We start from the raw sequence: 19,741 nt of genomic DNA, 5'->3' as shown, positions 1-19,741 counted from the left end.
GGGCGCGAGCATCCCGGTTGGATCCACCGGAGAGGAGGGAGGATGGGAGACGCGGACTTGTTGTTAGGGAGACGAGGCTCACCTGAACTTGGACGCTGCAGCAGCAGCAGAAGCGCAACAACAGCCAGAGGAAGAAGAAGAAGAAGAGGAGGAGGAGGAGGGTTAAGAGGAGGGCGGAGAGGGGAGGGGAGGTGGTGCTCGGTAACCGTGCTCGGTTGTCTCGGTTTTGGCCGGTGGAGTCTCAGAGAGGGGGGCCTCGGACCACCGGCGGGCCGTCAGTCCGGCTGCTGGTGACGGAGACGCGGCGTGGAGAGGCTTTACTACGCGGAGAGGTGAGCGGAGCGTAAAAGGGAGTGCGCAAGTGCTGCAGAGTGCAACGTGCCGCCACAGCTTATGACTGACTCTCTCTCTCCTTCCCTCTCTCTCTCTCTCTCTCTCTCTCTCTCTCTCTCTCTCTCTCTCTCTCTCTCTCTCTCACCTGCAGTAGTCCCTGGTACAAGTGCCAAACCTCCAAAGTCATCGCTCATATATCACCTGGCTGATATCTATGGTGCTCCTTTAATTACTCGATTGATTCATTTGACACACAGTTTGACAAATTTTGACAACCGATTGGTCATTAATCAGGATTGAGTGGTATCCCCTCACTGCTTCTGTCTCCATAAACGTGAGGATTTGCTTCTTTTCTGTGTTTTATCTCACCAGGAACTGAGTATCTTTGGGATATGACTTGTTGGTCAGTAATTTCAAGATGCCACCTTCTGCTCTCAAGAATTGTGATGACATATATTCACTATTTATTACAGCTTTATGACAAAATATGACAAAATAATTAAAATTTTCCTTTCAGTTACATGTTTTGCCTTGTTTTTTGGCTTTAAGAGAAACCATTCCATATAAACAAGGGTTTACATGTTCTAACCGATGTATTTACTGTTGATTAATAAATGATTTTGTAGTGCTTCATGCGTCTGTAATAAATGTGTTATAAGCCAATGATAAGCACACCTTTTTGATTGTCAGATTGTAGAAAATTCCTCTGGCTGCTGGTTGTCATTTTTCTCTGGTGGTAACATAGTTACAAATGTTGTTAATTCAGTGATACATACTTATGGATGTCACACTTTCTTATTATGTAATAGTCTACATGACAATAAGTTATTTTTAAAATAAAGCTGGAGTCTGGAACTTTTGGATATCAATAAATGTCCAATACATTTAAGCTCTTGCCAGATGAGTTCCCACAATGCTGATCAGTCCATCAGGGGTCGGTAAATCTCTCTGTATTTCACCCTATAATGGAGTTGTAAATTTGGTGTCTGCACTGCCACTCCTGCGCTGGCACACCAGTAGGGACGTATTTTATGTCAGTCCGTAATGAATGGTTTGCCAGAGCTGAAGAGGGCAGCAGTCATGGTGATGGAGACTACGTCAGCGATAGCAACTAGGAGTATGGTGGTGGAGCCTATGGAGCCAAAATAAAGGAAGCAAAAACATCCTGTTTTATTGAATTTACACATGGAACAAACAAGTATTAATTTTATAAGTTTATATTTACAGTTTTATAATTATATTTTAGTGTCTACTAGAGTATGTTTACTTGCTTTAATGTTCTAAAACACATTATTTCTTATACTGTGGCGCCTCTTTCCATGCTCTGAAAGGCCCCGTTGTAGCTCCTGTCTCTTTGAGGTCCCCTCCTGAAGAGTCTGCTCTGACTGGCCAAAAAGAATTGAGATAATGCCGTAACCCCAAATCTATAAGCAGAGACACAGAGACGTGCCTAGCCAAAGTGGCTCTCGTGAGGAAGTAGTGATGGGCTGCAAGAAAGCTGCTGGTTCCTTGTTTGACTGCCTGTGGGGTAGCTGTTATGCAAATGTGACACATGGTGACATAGATAAGTTCCAGAAGAAAACCCTGGGCTTTGAACAAGACGGAGAGAATTTCTGTGGGAGAGAATAACTCCTTTTTTGTGGACTTTTGGTTTTCTAACTTTGTAAACCTTAACCACACACACAAAAAAGCTATTACACACTAAAGGAAAGAAAACCTCCCACAGCGGAATGTGTGCTCTTTAATATACAGTTGAGTAAACTGAGCACGGAATTTTGCATCTAAGTTGGATGTATTAGTCCTCACAGATAGCTGAGATATTCAATTTCATCTGCACACCACAACTGCATTTTCTCTCTCTGCCACTTGGCCACTGGAAAATGATCCACTGTTGGTGAGATGATTGCTTCTCTCACCAGCTCCATTACCAGCAGCGACCAGGGCTGATTGTGAGCAAGTCTTAGTGGAGTCCTCTAACTTTCCTCAGATGCTTTTAGAGCTAAAATGCTTTGTGAGAGAACAAGAACAAGAACTTAGGAGTGCAAAAGTTAGAAGATAGAAGATAGAACTCTCTTTTTAGGGCTTTCTCCTCAGTCAGTTAGAAGCTACTTTTGCCTTATTTTGTGAATGCATACAAAGTATATATTGGCCTGTGCTGCTGCGATTTGGGCTTTTTAAGGTGTTTCTCTCAAGTTCCACAATTTTAAAGCACACGCTAAAACTCTGGACGAGTCCTTTATTCCAATCACGTTTTGATTATGCCAAAACTACATACCAACATCCATCAATATATCATTTATATAGTGGAATAATGATGCAACACCGAAGAAAGACCTGTAATAGAGTGTGGTCAATGCATTAAGGCAGTTCATGCATTTCATTCAAGTAGCAAATGGGATTCCTGAGGTTGGAATAAGAAACGGTGGCTTCACATCTGTTCCATAAAACATGAACTATCTGGTGTATAAATTAAAATCGAGGGTGAACCCCTGTATAAACAGAAAATCAATCTCGTGTGTGGTCTTTAAGTATAAAGGGGTCATATTTAAATGGAAGGACCGATGGATCTCATAACTGCTCCGTGGAATGAAGCGGAGGTTTTATGTCTGTTCTAAATAGGCAACTGTGGATCCTATATGGTCTATTAAGGGGAGACAGCAGCAATATGTAGTAGGTCACTAAAGAGGAAACAGAGGTCTTACACTGCATGTGCACCTCATTAGGATTAAAACTGGGCCTCTGTTTCTCCTGCAGTGTCCCGGAACGATGTTCATTGCGCACATACATAGGGACCCAGGGACAAGAGTTGGCCATAGATTACACAGATCGATACATGATTAACATTCCTAACAGAATCCCCTTAATGTCTCTTTCATTCCAATGAGACGAGGCTGAGGTGCCGCTCTCGTCCTCTCCTCGCCGCCTATGAAGGTTACGAGAACGATTTGAGACGACAACAGTCATATCTCTTTGCTCTGCCACTGACAGTTTTATCACTCGGCTTAGATTCAGATGAACAAAATCTCCTCCGGTGACCTCAAGTTTCATCATAAAAAAAAAAAAAAAAAAAAGCTTTGAATTTTCACCTATTGTTCGTCTCGTCTGTTGTTTTCGTGGGACATGATGCTGAAAGATTTATATATTTTGGAGAAATTCTTTTAGAGGTTAATGCATTTGAAGCAATGATAAGAAGTTGTATGCTAATTTGATGTGGCTGTTCGAGTGAGAGGAATAGCTCATCAATTTGTGAAGAGGAGGGGAAGATTGTGGCTGCTCCTCCACTCAAACGGACACATTGCTAAAAGAAGTTAATTGCAAATGAGGTAATGTAATATATTGTAGGTGTAAAAGTCATGTAGTTGAGCCGAACCAAAATATATATATATATATATCTCAACCAACAATGCCAATTAACTGGAATAAATACGAGAGACCTTATATTTAGTAATGGTTTGTTTGTTGAGAATGTATTTCGACATGTCAAGTGATATTTTTTAGAGTTTGACAGATACAGTAAATATATATTAACCTTCCAGTACTGGCAGTCAAAACACGCAAAGCAGTGTTGGGTGATTGCTTATTGTGCTTGTGTGAAGTTACATGAAGTTACATGTATTTGTTGTCATTGTTGAGTTTTTAAACTTCAACTTAGATTCAGGATGTGAAGTTATTGAGGTTTGAAGGCTGATAAGTGGAACTGTGTCTTATAAAAACAGAGTTCAGTCATGATTTATTCCATTAAAGGTTACTAAGTTGAATATATTTTGCTTTTTCTCTCATTAATTTGAAGATATTCATAACCTGATGACAAAGATGAATGAATCAAGCTTCTTTAAACAAAATTCTAAATCCAATCTGTTTTCTTAAACTGCTGCTGAAACTACAACTCCACTGCTATTTCTGTGGTTCATAGCACTGCTGCTCCTTCTACAGCTGTGATCCCTGCTGAAAGTCTCACTGCTTTTCCAGCTGACAGTCAGACCACTGAGGACATTTCATTCAGCTGCTGTTTTTGTTTATTTTGCAAGGAAGTAAAGAAATAAATGAAAGGAAAATGAAATAGCAAAAAATGAATGAAATAATGAAGAATAAATGAAACAGAAAACAATAAACAAAATGGAAAAAATAAAAGAAATAAACAATAAATGAAATAATAAACAATAAAAGTGAGTTACTCCGTAACTTGTACAGAGCAACAACAGCACAGAGATCTGAACACTCTGCCAAAAAATCTCCTCATTCTTTTCAGAGGCCTCCTCGGAGCCTTTCTGGTGTCAGGAGCTTCAGCCACCATTTCATCTTTCAGTTCAGCAGTAGTGGGAGTTTCTGCTGGACCTTGATCAGCTGAAACAGCGTCATTCAGGTCAGTCTGAACGGTGATGGGTGAAGCAGAGGAGACTGCAGCCTCATTCAGATCTGCTTCTGGAGACTCTGCTGGATCTTCTTCTGCACAAGTTGTCTCGGTGTCCAGTACGGCAGAGCTCTCTGAAACCTCATCAGGAGGTGAAACAGTGTCACAAGAAGAGGAGGCGGCATCATCTGCCGAAACAGCAGCTTCATCTGAGGCAGAGCTCCCTGAAGCCTCATCAGGAGGTGAAACAGTGTCACCCGAAGAAGATGTGGCAGCGTCGGCCGAAACAGAGGGAGCTGAGACCATGTCACTGAAAGAAGAACCACAACAAAGAAATGAATCAAATATTCAACTAATCCGTCAACTAGTGGAACATTCCAACAAATAAAGCATCCAGCTTCCATCCAGCCATCACTTACTGAGAGCTGTTGTCCTCCTTGCTGAAGCACAGAAACGGGTGTTGCAGAGCCTCACTTGGTGAAATTCGGCTCTCTGGATTCAGATGCAGCATCTTCTTTAGGAGGCTGACGAACAGTTTGATCTCATCAACGTCCACATCTGGATCCAGCTGCATTTGGAAAAAAAGATTTAATGGTTGTTTAAAACAGCACACATGTTTGAAATCAGCATTTCCATGTTCAGACAATCAACAAGAGAATCTATTTGATATGTTAAAAGCAGAAAAACAACTTCATTCATTTTGGCGAAATGTCAAAGAACTCTGTGCAGGACAGGCTTCCATACCGTCAGTGTCCATGTGTGCTCCGTGGACTTGAAGTAGAGCTGGTTGTTGGGGCCTTCACTAAGCAGCTCATTCTCTGGGTTAGCCAGAGTCTCCACCAAAATCTTCATCTAAACAGAGAATATCAGCTACATCAACATAAAAGGCACTCCTGCATCTATTTGACTTCCAACATGAAGCTGTGCTTTTAAATCCTAGAACACTGGAGGACATACCAGGCGATACCGACACCTCTGAGGGAACAGCGGGCTGCTGAGGAACAAGGTGGACAGAACAGCACCCACTGACCACATATCCACTGCCTCAGAGATGGGTAGACCCACAAGAACATCAGGACACCTGAGGAAGGAAGACAACAGTCAGTGATTGCAGTGACTTCCTGCTCACTTTTACATGTTCATGATTTTTGGTGACATCAGATCAGATGAGTCAAAGAAGAGCAGCAGTACATGATGCTGGAAGACAAATCTTCCAACTCACCTGTATCCAACAAGCTGATTGACGGAGCTGCTCTTCACTTCAGCAACTGGGATGGCTGAGTTGAAGCTAGTAAGTTTCACTGTGAAGGGCTGCTGGTCTTCCTGTTTCATCAACATCACAGTATGTGGGTTGATGCTTCTGTGAACGATGCCAGCAGTCTTCAGAGTGTGGAGAGCTGAGAGCAGCTGCAGGACCAGAAGAAGAAACAAAGACTGAATCTGGTTGTTCAGATGTTGGTGATATGTTGGCTTGATATGTTCTGTAAATCAGTAGACTTCGTTTGGTGATGGAATCATCAAATCCACGTACCTGCTGTGTAATGGGTCTGATTGCTCGAATTGAGAGAGGTTCTCCACGTCTCTCTCTCAACAGCTGGTGAAGGCTCTTGTCCAGCGTTTCAAAAACTAGACAAGTTTGTCCTTTATAGTCAAAGTCATCAATGAGCTTGACAATGTGGAGGGGGTCAAGTCCTCGGATCCTCTTCAGAACGTCCAGCTGGAGAGGAAACAGAAGACATCAGACAGATGAATCATCTGAGAGACAGTTCGTGTTAACAACGTGATGAAATGTGTGAGACTAAGACCGAGGCTCTCCCTCTCTGTTGGGCTGCTGGGAGTCTCTGGCCGTCTTCTTGAAGATATACTCTACCAGGGCTGTCAAACATGTGGCCCGTGGGCCAAAACCGTCCCAGCAGAGGGTCCAATCCGGCCCTAAAGTGTAAAAATTACAGAGGAGACATGAACTGCAAATTATGAATTTGTAAAACTATAAATTTGAAATAATTTCTAGACCATGACAAGTTGTTTTGATCATAAAGTAAAATACTAGACTACTCATTGTTCTTTTGTCATATTGTGTCTCATTTCTGAAATATTTTTGTCCCCCCCCCGGTGGGTCCAGATCAACCCACATAAGAAACAAAGACCCCAGCCGACCCCCGTAAGACCCCAGCTGACCCCTTCCTTCTCTGCGTGGGGAGGGGAAGGTCGGGGGGTGGGTCCAGATCAACCACCTCTGAGGGGGTTTAGACTCAACCCCTTGTGCAAATTATGTAACGGGGGCTGGGGTCAAGATCAACCCCCATAAGAACCTCCAGTTCCCATCGACACCCAGGAAGGGGCCCGACTCAACCCCATAACAAGAAAAAGACCGACAATGACCCCCCCAGGGTACAAAAGGGGTAATCCATCTGAAGCTGCCGGGGAATGAGTCCACAGCTGCTTTGAAGTGGCATAATCGCTCACTTCTTCTCCTCTTACATCTAACCTCCCAACTGCCCCCAGAGCACTTTAATTACATTGTATGTTTGTGTATGTTTGTGTGTGTTCGTGTGTGTGTGTTGGGGAGAAGAATATTTATGGTCGAGTCATGCAAATGAAGATGAAGGAGGATCACGTGTGAAATGAGGTGAGAAATTACAGTAGAAATTGGACGGAAAAAAATGACTGGAAAGAAATTTGTATAATAAAGAAGGGGAGAGAGACAGAAAGAGGGAGAAGAAGATTTAAGCTCAGCAGAGGGAACAATGTTAGACGAGGTGAAGAGGAGGAAAAAGTGGGGGGAAAAGTGTCAAGAGAGTGATATAGAGATAATAAAATGAGTTTCAGCCCATTACCTTACTCAAGTCCCCCCAATGCCAAACTGAACCTGTTCAACTTAGCACAGAGGCACCTCTGCAATGTCACGTATGCACCTGCACGTGCACATCGCCCACACATGCTGCCATCTTAGATAAATAAATAAATGCACGGCCAAAGAGCTGCTGACATCATCAGATCTCGTCTCATTCATGAATATTTGGCCCTTTTCTCCTTGGCCCTGCAATTCAATTTTAAGGCCGATCTCACGGGACAAAAGCGATTCACCTTTCTCATCTCCCCCTTGCATTTTTAGAGGTGAGTGAGCAGGCAGCACTGCAGGGAAGCCACAAAATAATTAAATTTTAATATGCCACTTAGTTGAATATGCAATCAGAAAATCTGAAATACGTGAAAGAAAATCATTAAAAACCAGTAAAATCTTGACACGCCCCCTATTGTTTGATTCTGTTAGTCAAAATGAGTCTATTGTTCAATAAAATCTAAAGCATAAACCAGCCATATGGCATGTTAACAAGGCGATGCAGGAACAAAGTGATGTGCTCAAGCACTAAGTAGTATTGTTAGTAATACTTTGATGCATGGAGAAGCAAATCAGAGAAACAAAATGTGTAAGAATAGCATCTTTGTCTAATGGCAGATTGTGAGAATATTCTCAGCCATCCTAAAACAATTGACATACACACGGGTTGCGACATTCATTTCTATGCTTCTGCAGTGGTGACAGCTGATCTGAGGTGTCACGTTTTTGGGTTCTCGGTCCAAATGTCCACATGTGAAGCTCTTTGTCCATCCGTCTGTTCATATGTTTATCTGTCTCATTCTTGGGAACATACTATTTCTGGAATGCTATGAGGAAATTCCTCAACACTGAACACAAACTGAGCAGTTGCTGCTATCAGTTGGATTGAACAATGAACTAATGAGGTTTTGTTGGTAAAAGATCAAGGGATTTAACTCAATAAATTGATCTTTTGTTATGACAAAATCTCATACAAATCCATCCATCCATCCATTATCTGTACACCGCTTAACCCTTACAAGGTCATGTTATTTTATATATATTTGTATGTACGGCCATTTTTCTGGAGAAGTGGATATACTAAAACATACTAAAACCACCTAATCCATAAAAATATCGATCAAGTCTTGCGAGGTCACATTGTCGTAGAGGTTCGCCATTTTGAATTTCGGCCCGATAAGAGCTTCGTAATTGCGGCATCATTATAACGGCTCATACGGCTTTATCATTTGAAATAAGCAAATTTGAGCCCAATGTTTATATCTTACCATTGGTCGACTTAAACGTACGAGTGTGTGCATATTTTATGTTAATTAGCAATCATAAACAAGTCACACGTGTTGAGCCGAGAATGTTCGGTTTCGACTGTGTGTACAAGTAAGCGGGAACCGAGCATACTCAGTCCCGGCTTTTTAAGGGTTAATCCCAATTAGGGTCATTGGAGTCTATCCCAGCTGACTTAGAGTGAAGACAGGGGACACCCTGGACAGGTCGCCAGTCTATCACAGGGCTACATATAGAAACAAACAAGCACTCTTACATTCACATGGACAATTTAGAATCACCAATTGACCTCAGCATGGGATGTGGGAGGAAGCCAAAGTACATGCAAACTTCATGATGTAAACCAGGGATCTAACCCTAACAATAGCTGCAACGGCGCGAACCACTGAGGCAGCCCCTCATATAAATCCCTAACAGGATAAAGTGATTGAGTGATGACACTACACCAAATTCCACAACAATAAAACCAGGGCACCCTCAGAGGCTCCATGTGCTGACAACTCAGAGCTGTTTTTGCAGCACAAGAGGGACTTACCTATTTCCACCTGACATGCAATTTTGGCACATTTTACCCGAAGCATGCTAAAGGGTGGCCACTGCAGCGTCGTAACTGAATGGCAACACTCCAGTATCCTGTGTTTAAGCACTCTGCTGTTAATAATTCTCAGTAAAAGGACTATTTGAAACTTGGTCCACATGGGACCAAATCAGCCTACTTTCCAGGAACTCATAGGTAGGTCGCTGTCTTGTTCGAGGACACTGCTGACAGTTTCTCAGCAGGTAAATGGATGGGGGAAAACTTTTAGTGCAGGTTTGTGTTTTTTGCGGGGAGTCATTGGTGACTCAGCTCTCAAAACGAGACCTGCCCAGGCGCCCAGATAGCTCAGCTGACTGGACGGGTGAACCATGAACAAGGGCTGTAGTCCCTGATGCAGCGGTCATGGGTTTGTGTCCAACTCATGGCAATTTACTGCATGTCATTCCCCCACTCTTCTACCCATGTTTCCTGTCTCTCTCTCTCTCTCTCTCTCTCATTGTCCTACGTAATAAAGGCAAGAATGCCCAAAAAATAATACTTTTAAAGAGAGCTGCCCTTTCGGAGAAGCGACAAAACATTGGTCATTTCTGTTTTATATATGGCATTGGTAACAGCAATAGATTGATTAGGCTTTTATCTTATTTCACTCCTGAAACTCAAGCTGTTCTTAGAAGCTTTTGTTTATATGAGGTTTTGTATTTACTCTTAGTGTATTTATATGGGGCTGCACAGTGGCTTGGTTAGCACTTTCGCCTTGCAGCGAGAAGATCCTCGGTTCTTGTCTTCCCAGGATCTTTCTGCATGGAGTTTGAATGTTGTCGTTGTGCATGCATGGGTTTTCTCTGGGTTCTCCGGCTTCCTCCCACAGTTCAAAAACATGCTGAGGTTAATTGGTATCTCTAAACTGACCTTAATGAGGACTAGGCAGTGCATAGACAATAGATGGATGGATATATTTATATGCACGATATTTCTGGTTATATTTTGAATGAGTCATTATGTGTGTATACATCCACTGCATCCCAACATCTTGTTCAAAGTTATGTATCGTGTTATATTTTGAGTCAGGTTTCCTACAGTGCAGCTACTTCTAACTCGAGCTAATGCATGATATGATAATATGCCAAAGTTTCATTATGGATAAACGTACTAGATTTTAGGTTCTTCCTATCACTTAATGGGGATCTGGCCGTGATGCTGTATTCTTCTAAGGTGGATGTTCTCGCTGGGCAATTCTGTTCCTGCCTCCTTGAAGGGTTGCAGCATGGGTTGGTGGCAGCAAACAGCAACGGAAAGATAGCAGCAGCTTAATTTCTAAAGTGGTTCCGATTGAAGTGCTGGCATTGTGTAGAGCGACTGTCCTCCTTAGAAGGAGAGACAGAAGGAGAGGAAAGATGGAGAGACGAGGGCGAGAGAGATAGAATGTGTGTGTGAGCAAGAGGAAGAGCGAGAGAAAGAGGCGCGTGGCCGATGTTCTGACGTCAGCGTCTTTTCTTAGCACCGCTCCATGCCTTTCCTCCTACAAGGACAGATGCCCAGTGCTGAGGGTGCAAACCCCCTCTGTTACTTAACAGGAAGGAGGTGCTGCTGGCTCAGGGGTTGTAGCGTTTCAGGCATGTGTGTGGGGGGAGCACGTGTGTCAGTGTACTGCACAGAGGAGGTAATGTCACTTTGAAAGCCTTGCTGGTTGTTGATTTTTATGCTGTAAAAAAACAACTCTGTACTTCCAATTAAACTCAAATTAGCCTCAATAGACTCAACTGACCAGATTAGTCCCGTCGCATGATATTGTTGTGGATGATCGTTTGATATTAACTTGCAGAGCAGTTGGTTGGATCCAGGGATATAATTGCAGTAATAGTGATGTTTATTATTAAATCATCCTTCCCGATTCGGGCTGTAATGGGATGCGCTCCTGTGAATGAAATTATTGTGAAATTAAACTCATGCTGCTGGGGAAACCCTCAGGGACCCACTCAATCCTGGAATCCCTCTTTAGTGGATACTGCTACACATCTGTGCCTCTTTCACCCTCCAATCCTCTTTAAACATTTATTCAAGTCAAATGACTGTTTGCTGAACTCCTCCTGAACCTGGCAAACCTGTGAAGGTTCTGTATCTGTATAACGCTACTGTAAGGAATGGGTGAGGCTTTCTAGCATCAGCTGCAAACATTAGCATGTCTGGTTAAGAAACTCTCTGCCTTTGGTTTAACTTACTGTTAATTCCATAGAATGTATATAAAAGATTGTCACAGTGAAGCCAACATGTAAGCGTCATATACCTGCATTCTGTCTAATTGCCAGCAGGGGGCGACTCTTCTAGTTGCAGAAAGAAGACTGATTGTATAGAAGTTTGTGGTTGTGTTTCCATGTAAATGTCAAGAAATTTTAACCAAACTCCTGAAATGTTGCAAAAATATTGAAAACAAAGAAAATGTGATTTTATGGGTCGTGTGTTTTCTCCTGACTAGATCCTTGCTTGTGTTGTATCTACTCTCGGATGGACATAGCTTTGGATGAAAGCTAAATGAACCTGTAGAAACTGTAGAAGTTTCATGCCATCTAGATGGGAGAAAACAAAACAAACAAACAAAAACCAACAGAAACAGCTGACCAGTTCTGAGAATCCGACATTTGCTGTGTCAGACTAATCTTATTAATAATCCATTTGTTAACCCTTTCCAGAAAACTCACAAACCACCTCTTGTGAGTGTAAAAAATCTTTGTGACAAGCTGGAGACATTTTTTTTTTTTTTAGAATTTAGCTCTTTTTTTGGCTTCTACTACATTTACCCCTACCACCCACCCAAACTGTAGTGTTTCAGACCCATTAAATGGAGACTTATGTAGACACTGCTGATCCATGTGGTTATGTTTTAGTCTGAACAGGCAGAAACCAAGATTTTTGGAAACCAGTGACACAGACACCCATGTTTGGTTTCTAATCAAATCAAAATTGTCACTATTTGTGGCTTTCTAATTCATCAGGCTTCGATCAAGTGAAAAAAAAGGCATTAACCTAAAAAAAAAACAATGGTTAATTCAACATGGGAATAAGCTACAGGCCTTGTTGACTTTGTATGTGATAACAGTGGCTATGTCTTACTTTTTCCCATTGCTGTTCTTCCACTAAACTATATTCTGCAACAATAAGCAACCAACCGCCTGCTTCATGTTTACAACAACACCTGCATGTACTTATTCAGGCATATTTCTGAAAGGTTGGTAAAAAGATCCTTTTTGTTATAACACACTGTTTTAGAATGAAACTTTTTTTCTGTAGATGTGGTCTCACAAAGCCAACATTGTTTCTTTCTGAAGTCCCAGATATATTTGAAACACATACAGCAATGACAGTCTTGGGCTCACTAGATGTAGACTTCAGTCTGCTTTTTCTGTGATGCATTTTACAGGACTTTCTCCTCCCTCTCTGTTTTCAAATCCCACACCCTTTTAGAAACAATAACGACATCCAAGCAGCGACCTAGAGGCTGACAACTGCAAGTTTTTCTGGAGATTTGGATTGTGCAAGAAGGCAGCACTTCTGGTTCTTTTGGTGAACAAGCCTTTTTAACAACACCTCTCTGCATTCAAATGTTCCACCAAAACAATACGATTGTTTTTGCCTCTATAGCAGAATAAGAATAACGTGTAGTCAGACCATTCTCCAGCACTGCTACAGGGCTGTGGGGATGGGTCTGGCTATGTAAGATTAGCAAGGGTTCAACAAACAGTCGGGAATGTTACAGTTTTTTTCGATTGCTAACACGCATTGGTCGAAACTGAAGTCACATGTTCAAAACTCTTAACACAGTCTGCAAAACAGCAGTCCATGTGGACTGAACTGTGAATCTTTTTCCATTGCTTTCACACAAAATGCATTCAGTGACCACAGTCACCAAAATTCATGAACTCTGTTCTCAGTTTCTAGTTCACCACCTGCAAAACACTAGACCTTTACGGCACATTTTTCAAATGCTAACACACTTTGCTCAGAACAGTTAAAACCACAATCAAAACAGAATGATTGGGGGGAAAAACATGGTGAATTTCTGCTGCAGCCACATTGAAATTGATTGAAAATCATTTCAAAATATTGACAATAAAAATAAATTTAAAAAAATTATGTAATTCCAAACACAGCTGAGTGTAGTTGTCAGCTGAAAACCGATTCAGGTGATCTGTGTTTGGCCTCATCAGAAACCATATGGAAGGAGACACTCAAAAAGGTTCTACCCACAGTGCGTCGCGAGAGAAGACATCAGATGTGACGTGGATGGAAACGTGGCCAAATGCAGACGACAGGTTGTGAATGTTACGGTATACATGTACACACGTGGACAAAATTGTTGGTACCCCTCAGTTAAAGAAGGAAAAACCCACAATTCTCACTGAAATCACTTGAAACTCACAAAAGTAACAATAAATAAAAAAAAATTGAAAATTAAATAATCAAAATCAGCCATCACTTTTGAATTGTTGATTAACATAATTATTTACAAAACAAACTAATGAAATAGGGCTGGACAAAAATGATGGTACCCATAACTTAATATTTTGTTGCACGACCTTTTGAGGCAATCACTGCAATTAAACGATTTCTGTATTTGTCAATGAGCGTTCTGCAGCTGTCAACAGGTATTTTGGCCCACTCCTCATGAGCAAACAGCTCCAGTTGTCTCAGGTTTGATGGGTGTCTTCTCCAAATGGCATGTTTCAGCTCCTTCCACATATGTTCAATGGGATTCAGATCTGGGCTCATAGAAGGCCACTTTAGAATAGTCCAACGCTTTTCTCTCAGCCATTCTTGGGTGTTTTTGGCTGTGTGTTTTGGATCGTTGTCCTGTTGGAAGACCTATGACCTGCGACTGAGACCAAGCTTTCTGACACGAGGCAGCACATTTCTCTCCAGAATGCCTTGATAGTCTTCAGATTTCATCGTACCTTGCACACTTTCAAGACACCCTGTGCCAGATGCAGCAAAGCAGCCCCAAAACATTACTGAGCCTCCTCCATGTTTCACCGTAGGGACAGTGTTCTTTTCTTCGTATGCTTGGTTTTTGAGTCTATGAACATAGAGTTGATGTGCCTTACCAAAAAGCTCCAGTTTGGTCTCATCTGTCCAAAGGACATTCTCCCAGAAGCTTTGTGGCTTGTCAACATGCATTTTTGCAAATTCCAGTCTGGCTTTTTTATGAGTTTTTTTCAGCAGTGGTGTCCTCCTTGGTCGTCTCCCATGAAGTCCACTTTGGCTCAAACAACGACGAATGGTGCGATCTGACACTGATGTACCTTGGCCTTGGAGTTCACCTTTAATTTCTTTGGAGGTTGCTCTGGGCTCTTTGGATACAATTCCAACGATCCGTCTCTTCAATTTGTCATCAATTTTCCTCTTGCGGCCACGTCCAGGGAGGTTGGCTACTGTCCCGTGGGTCTTGAACTTCTGAATAATATCAGCCACTGTTGTCACAGGAACTTCAAGCTGTTTAGAGATGGTCTTATAGCCTTTACCTTTAAGATGTTTGTCTATAATTTTTTTTCGGATGTCCTGGGACAATTCTCTCCTTGGCTTTCTGTTGTCCATGTTCAGTGTGGTACACACCTTTTCACCAAACAGCAGGGTGACTACTTGTCTCCCTTTAAATAGGCAGACTGACTGATTATGAGTTTGGAAACACCTGTGATGTCAATTAAATGACACACCTGAGTTAATCATGTCACTCTGGTCAAATAGTTTTCAATCTTTTATAGAGGTACCATCATTTTTGTCCAGGCCTGTTTCATTAGTTTGTTTTTTTAAATAATTATGTTAATCAACAATTCAAAAGTAATGGCTGTTTTTGATTATTTAATTTTCAATAAATTTTTATTTATTGTTACTTTTGTGAGTTTCAAGTGATTTCAGTGAGAATTGTGGGTTTTTCCTTCTTTAACTGAGGGGTACCAACAATTTTGTCCACGTGTGTACATGTTGTTAGTTTTTGACTTTTATCCCTTGATTTCTATTCTGCCCCCTGAATTCTGAGATTCTGAGATAAACATTCTATTTTTTGTAAGGTCCCAAAGTACCTATGCAAAGGCACAGAAAAAATACGTCAATGTTGTTGAAGTAAACTGCTGCATTCCCGATTCATTCTTGTTGCAATATATTACAATAATTTAGAAAACTCAAAGTGCAAAGATCTTATTTTATAATAAAATACTGATTTATCTAAAAACGAAATCATTCAAACTTGAAAGATTACAATTTATTTCATGTAATGCTCTCTGTTGTTAGTATTTTGCAGTTCAGTGTCCTAAGACTGACAGCATTTGTTTCCAAAGTGAGACTATTTGCTAGTGTTGTAGTTGAATGAGCTTATTTTGAGACATGTATGAAGTGTTTTGTTGGTGAGAAACAGTTTTAGGGATAAGATTTACCGTTTAGCTGAGATACGTGATGGAAATGCAGGCTGTGTTAAGAGTTTTGAACATGTGACTTCAGTTTCGACCAATGCGTGTTAGCAATCGGAAAAAAAACTGTAAATAAACTCACTGTACCAGTAAACCTCACAGTTTTAGGGCTAATTGTATCTTTCACCTCAAATCTCAATTGGTTTACGCCAAGTAGACTCTTTCATATTTTTCAAATCATCCCCGTGCTCAGTTTCTGCACCGTCATATATGTGAAAGTGCGTGAGGAAGAGGAGAAGAGAAGATGAGGAGAGACAAAGAGGAAGAGAGGCTTTGATGAATAACTGCGGTACTGATGCTGACAGCAGTAACAGACCCTGTGTGTGTGTGTGTGTGTGTGTGTGTGTGTCAAGAATCCAGCATCCATCAGCGTCTGTTCTGTTTTTGCCATATCTGCTTTTAAACAAATTTTCGACATCCGTGCTACTGTTTGCAGAGTTTTTGATGAATGGCATCTTGCCACCATCCTGACTCCCGTTCTTTCTTCTGTGTTTCTCTACCTCTCTCTTTTTAAGGCTTGGACACCAGTGCTGGCTGACAATGAGCAATCTTGATTTTCTAATCTGTTCACTACACAGGCCTGTTTTCCAATCTATAACGCACCACCGATTCCTCTGGGAAACAAACACACACACACACACACGCACACAGATATGCCACCATGCATACTCTCCCCCTCTCTCCTGTTTTCTCTCGCTTTTGGCTTCAGGCTTTAACATTATTGCCAGTGTCCTCTCATTAGGAGAGAGTGGGGACACATTTACCATCCTTGCTGGATTGAGCGGTGCGAACACCACTAAAGCTGAGCCTTCATGTTTAGCAAACATCCATACACCATCATCATCATCACCACCAGACTCCTTTCTGCATCTCCACTCTGTTCCAGCTTCTACACACACAGTTTAATGATCCAACTATTCACCAAGCGCTCCCTTCATTAGCATTGCGGTAATGGTGCCGCCGGTGGGAAAAGTGTATTGATGTGAGAGTCTTATTCAGTATATCATATTAAGGTGCAGTTAGTATGATTTTTCTGCTCAGAAGTACAAATCATTACCATTCATTGTATCTGCAGGGGTTGTGCGTTATAAGCAGTAACTCAGCGATTACTGACAAACCTCACAAGCTCACTTTTCAGAGCAAAGCTTTGTATCAACTCGCCTCTTCTGTTCAAAGCTGCACTCGAACACACCGTATGAATTGCAATGATTTGCCAGCTAATCGCTGAACGTAAAAGGAAACCTCAGTTCAATGATTTGAATACATAAAAAGGAGCATTGCGGCAAGATAGAGTCAACAAATTCATCTGTTTAATGAAGGTTATGTCTGATGCCAAGATGCATTTGGCACCGTATAGTTTGCTTTGGCTTGTTTTGAATTGGCGCTGACAGCCTGTGATCCTTCAGTGACAGACAAAACAAAAGCAAAGGTAGGGATACAAGTGCTGTGGAACAATACACCAGGCTGTGCTAAGTCAACACAAGAGTACACAACAATGGTTTGTGTCAGTTTTTTGTCCTTTTAACACTGAAACTATGACAAACCTTGGTAAGGAGCAATAGAGTCGGTTTTGGAGGATAACTAATTGCATGCACTCAATTTTAGGTCACTTGAGGTTTATTTGAGTATTTCCACGACACACTGCTATCAACCTCTGCTGTGCTTTATTGCACCGATGTGCCACAAAATTAAAACCACCCTACCTATTATATATGTCCCCATGATGTAACAAAAGAGCTTTGTGCAACTCAAATGTCTTGTATGTTTGTCCTTTTTTTCCCTTTTTAGAATCTTTCCTTCTCTTTGTGAATAATCTTTGTATCATTATCATAGAAGTATTTTTCTTTGATTTATGTTCACTGTGTCCCAAAAGTTCATTCTCCTCATTGGACAAACATTGGGAAAAACTCACAAACTGAGAGGAGACGAGACTGGCTTTCGCAAAGAAGTACATAGCTCCAAAACACTGGGAGTACTGGATTTTCTCTGATGAATGCCCTCTCTGCTTATGTCTGACACCCAACAGCCAAAATGACCTTATCGATACAAATGATCGTGAAAAAGTAACATCTTTTGAGCAAGTGAAATTCAGTGTCCTTAGTATGGTTTGGGGGTCTATGTCTGCTTCAGGTCTCTCAGAGCTGCACATTGTGTCTCAAGGTACACTGTTAGTGCACATTATTATACTAAGAACATTCTGGAAAAGGTACTACTTCCAGTTTTGGCCAGGAGGAAAAAATCAGGGCCTGTGACTGAATGGAAAATGTTTAACAGATGTTCAGAATTAGTATATATGCAAGATGGTGCCCGTGCTCATACTGCCCGTATGACTGAGCAGTGGTGTTCTGAGCATCTAACTGGCTTTCTGAGTAAGGAGGAATGGCCACCAAACTCCTGTGACCTCAGCCGAATTGAAAAGTGTTGGCGAATCCTGAACAGTTGCATCTTTACCAGTCTACCACCAACCACCATGACACAGCTCAACTCTAGTGGAGGAAGATAGAACCATCCACACTCAAGAACCTCGTACATTCAACGTCTGAAAGACTGAAAGCCGTGATCAATGTGAAAGTTGGAAATATTGGTTATTGAAATTGACTACATTGCATATTCAGTCTTTGAGCTTGGTTTTTCTGGGGAGAATGACCTTTTGGAACAAGGTGTGTATACCCCAGACTAATGCACTCACCAGATCCTTTGGGTCCTGTTGGTTATGGAGCATAAAGGTCATGGTGCAACCTACGGACACTTGGCTGGATTGATAGTTGAGGAGGTCAGGTCAACACCTTGGGTCCTTTATTGTGTTCCTTTACATTCCTGAGCCATTTTATGGTGTGGTTGGGGGCCTTCTCCTGCTGGGGGAGGTTGCTGCCATTTGGAAGTGCAGTTACGATGGGGATGAGGTGTGTTCAGTCTCAAACAGGCAGGTGGTACATGTCAAAGTGACATCCAAATGAATGCCAGGACCCCAGGTTTGCCAGTAGAACATTGCATGATGAATGAAATGATCAGTGTTATTCACTTCACCTGTCAGAGGTTTTAATGTTGTGGCTAACTGGTGTACATGTGGGTGGAATATGTTGTACTGTTGTTTTCTGAGGGAACTAAATGCATTATCAAACAAATGGTAAGTTAAAAGACAATGCATGCTCCTTAAAAAAGCCCCAGTGTTTTGAAACTCTGCTCAATACACCACTGAGGTTCCATTGTCCTTTTGAATTTTGTATGCAGGATTGCAGGAGGCATTTTTACACTGTGCATCACATTAAGCAAATGGTCTTATCTTGTTTTTAAGATGGAGTGAAGATTAATCGACTACACTGAAACTACAGTGGCCAAAGTACAACCAAAATGCAGCTAAATGAAAATCAAAAAAGCGATGTCATGAAAATTTCATAATTTGGATGTGGTTTTGCTGTAGATGTCATGCTACAAATCACTTATACAGGCAGTAAGAAAAGATCGAGTTAAAGGAGTGATCAGAGCTCCAAAGAAGTCTGTTTCCTGGGTAGATATTTTTAGTTCCTGACTGGCACAAGAAGAGTAGTCAGAACCCTAAAAATTGTTTGTGTTAAGATACAACATGTCCCAAACTTTGGTCGTGACACACCTCCTCCTTTACTTTCATGACTGTCGTGTAAAAATATGTTATGTCACCCTGCTGTTCAGATCTCTTCACTGGCTTCCAGTTGCTGCCCACATCACATTCAGAACTTGAACACCTGCATTCAAATCTACAATGAAAACAGCTCCCTCCTATCTGAGCTCTCTCATTCAGGTCTACACTCCCCACCGCCCACTACGGTAAACCAACAGAAGGCACCTGATACAACCACCACAACAGGGCTGGTCAATATCTCGACTCTTCTCCTCTGTGGTTCCCCAGTGGTGGAACGAATTACCAAACTCTGTTCGATCTACAGAGTCCCTCTTAGTCT

The 19,741-nt window shown here is 41.7% G+C and overlaps 1 long non-coding RNA gene across 1 annotated transcript; it reads left to right on the top strand.

Annotated features, from left to right (window-relative positions):
* Positions 1–207: 207 nt before the first annotated feature.
* Positions 208–966, top strand: LOC110961301 (uncharacterized). Its single transcript, XR_002596364.2, has 2 exons — positions 208–332; positions 485–966. It is a non-coding gene; the product is annotated as an uncharacterized LOC110961301 (long non-coding RNA).
* Positions 967–19,741: the final 18,775 nt, after the last annotated feature.

Source organism: Acanthochromis polyacanthus, chromosome 11 (assembly GCF_021347895.1).
Source record: "Acanthochromis polyacanthus isolate Apoly-LR-REF ecotype Palm Island chromosome 11, KAUST_Apoly_ChrSc, whole genome shotgun sequence".
NCBI lineage: Eukaryota > Metazoa > Chordata > Actinopteri > Pomacentridae > Acanthochromis > Acanthochromis polyacanthus.
The sequence above is the reverse complement of the archived record's forward strand: the minus strand, read 5'-3'. Positions and strand labels throughout refer to the sequence as shown.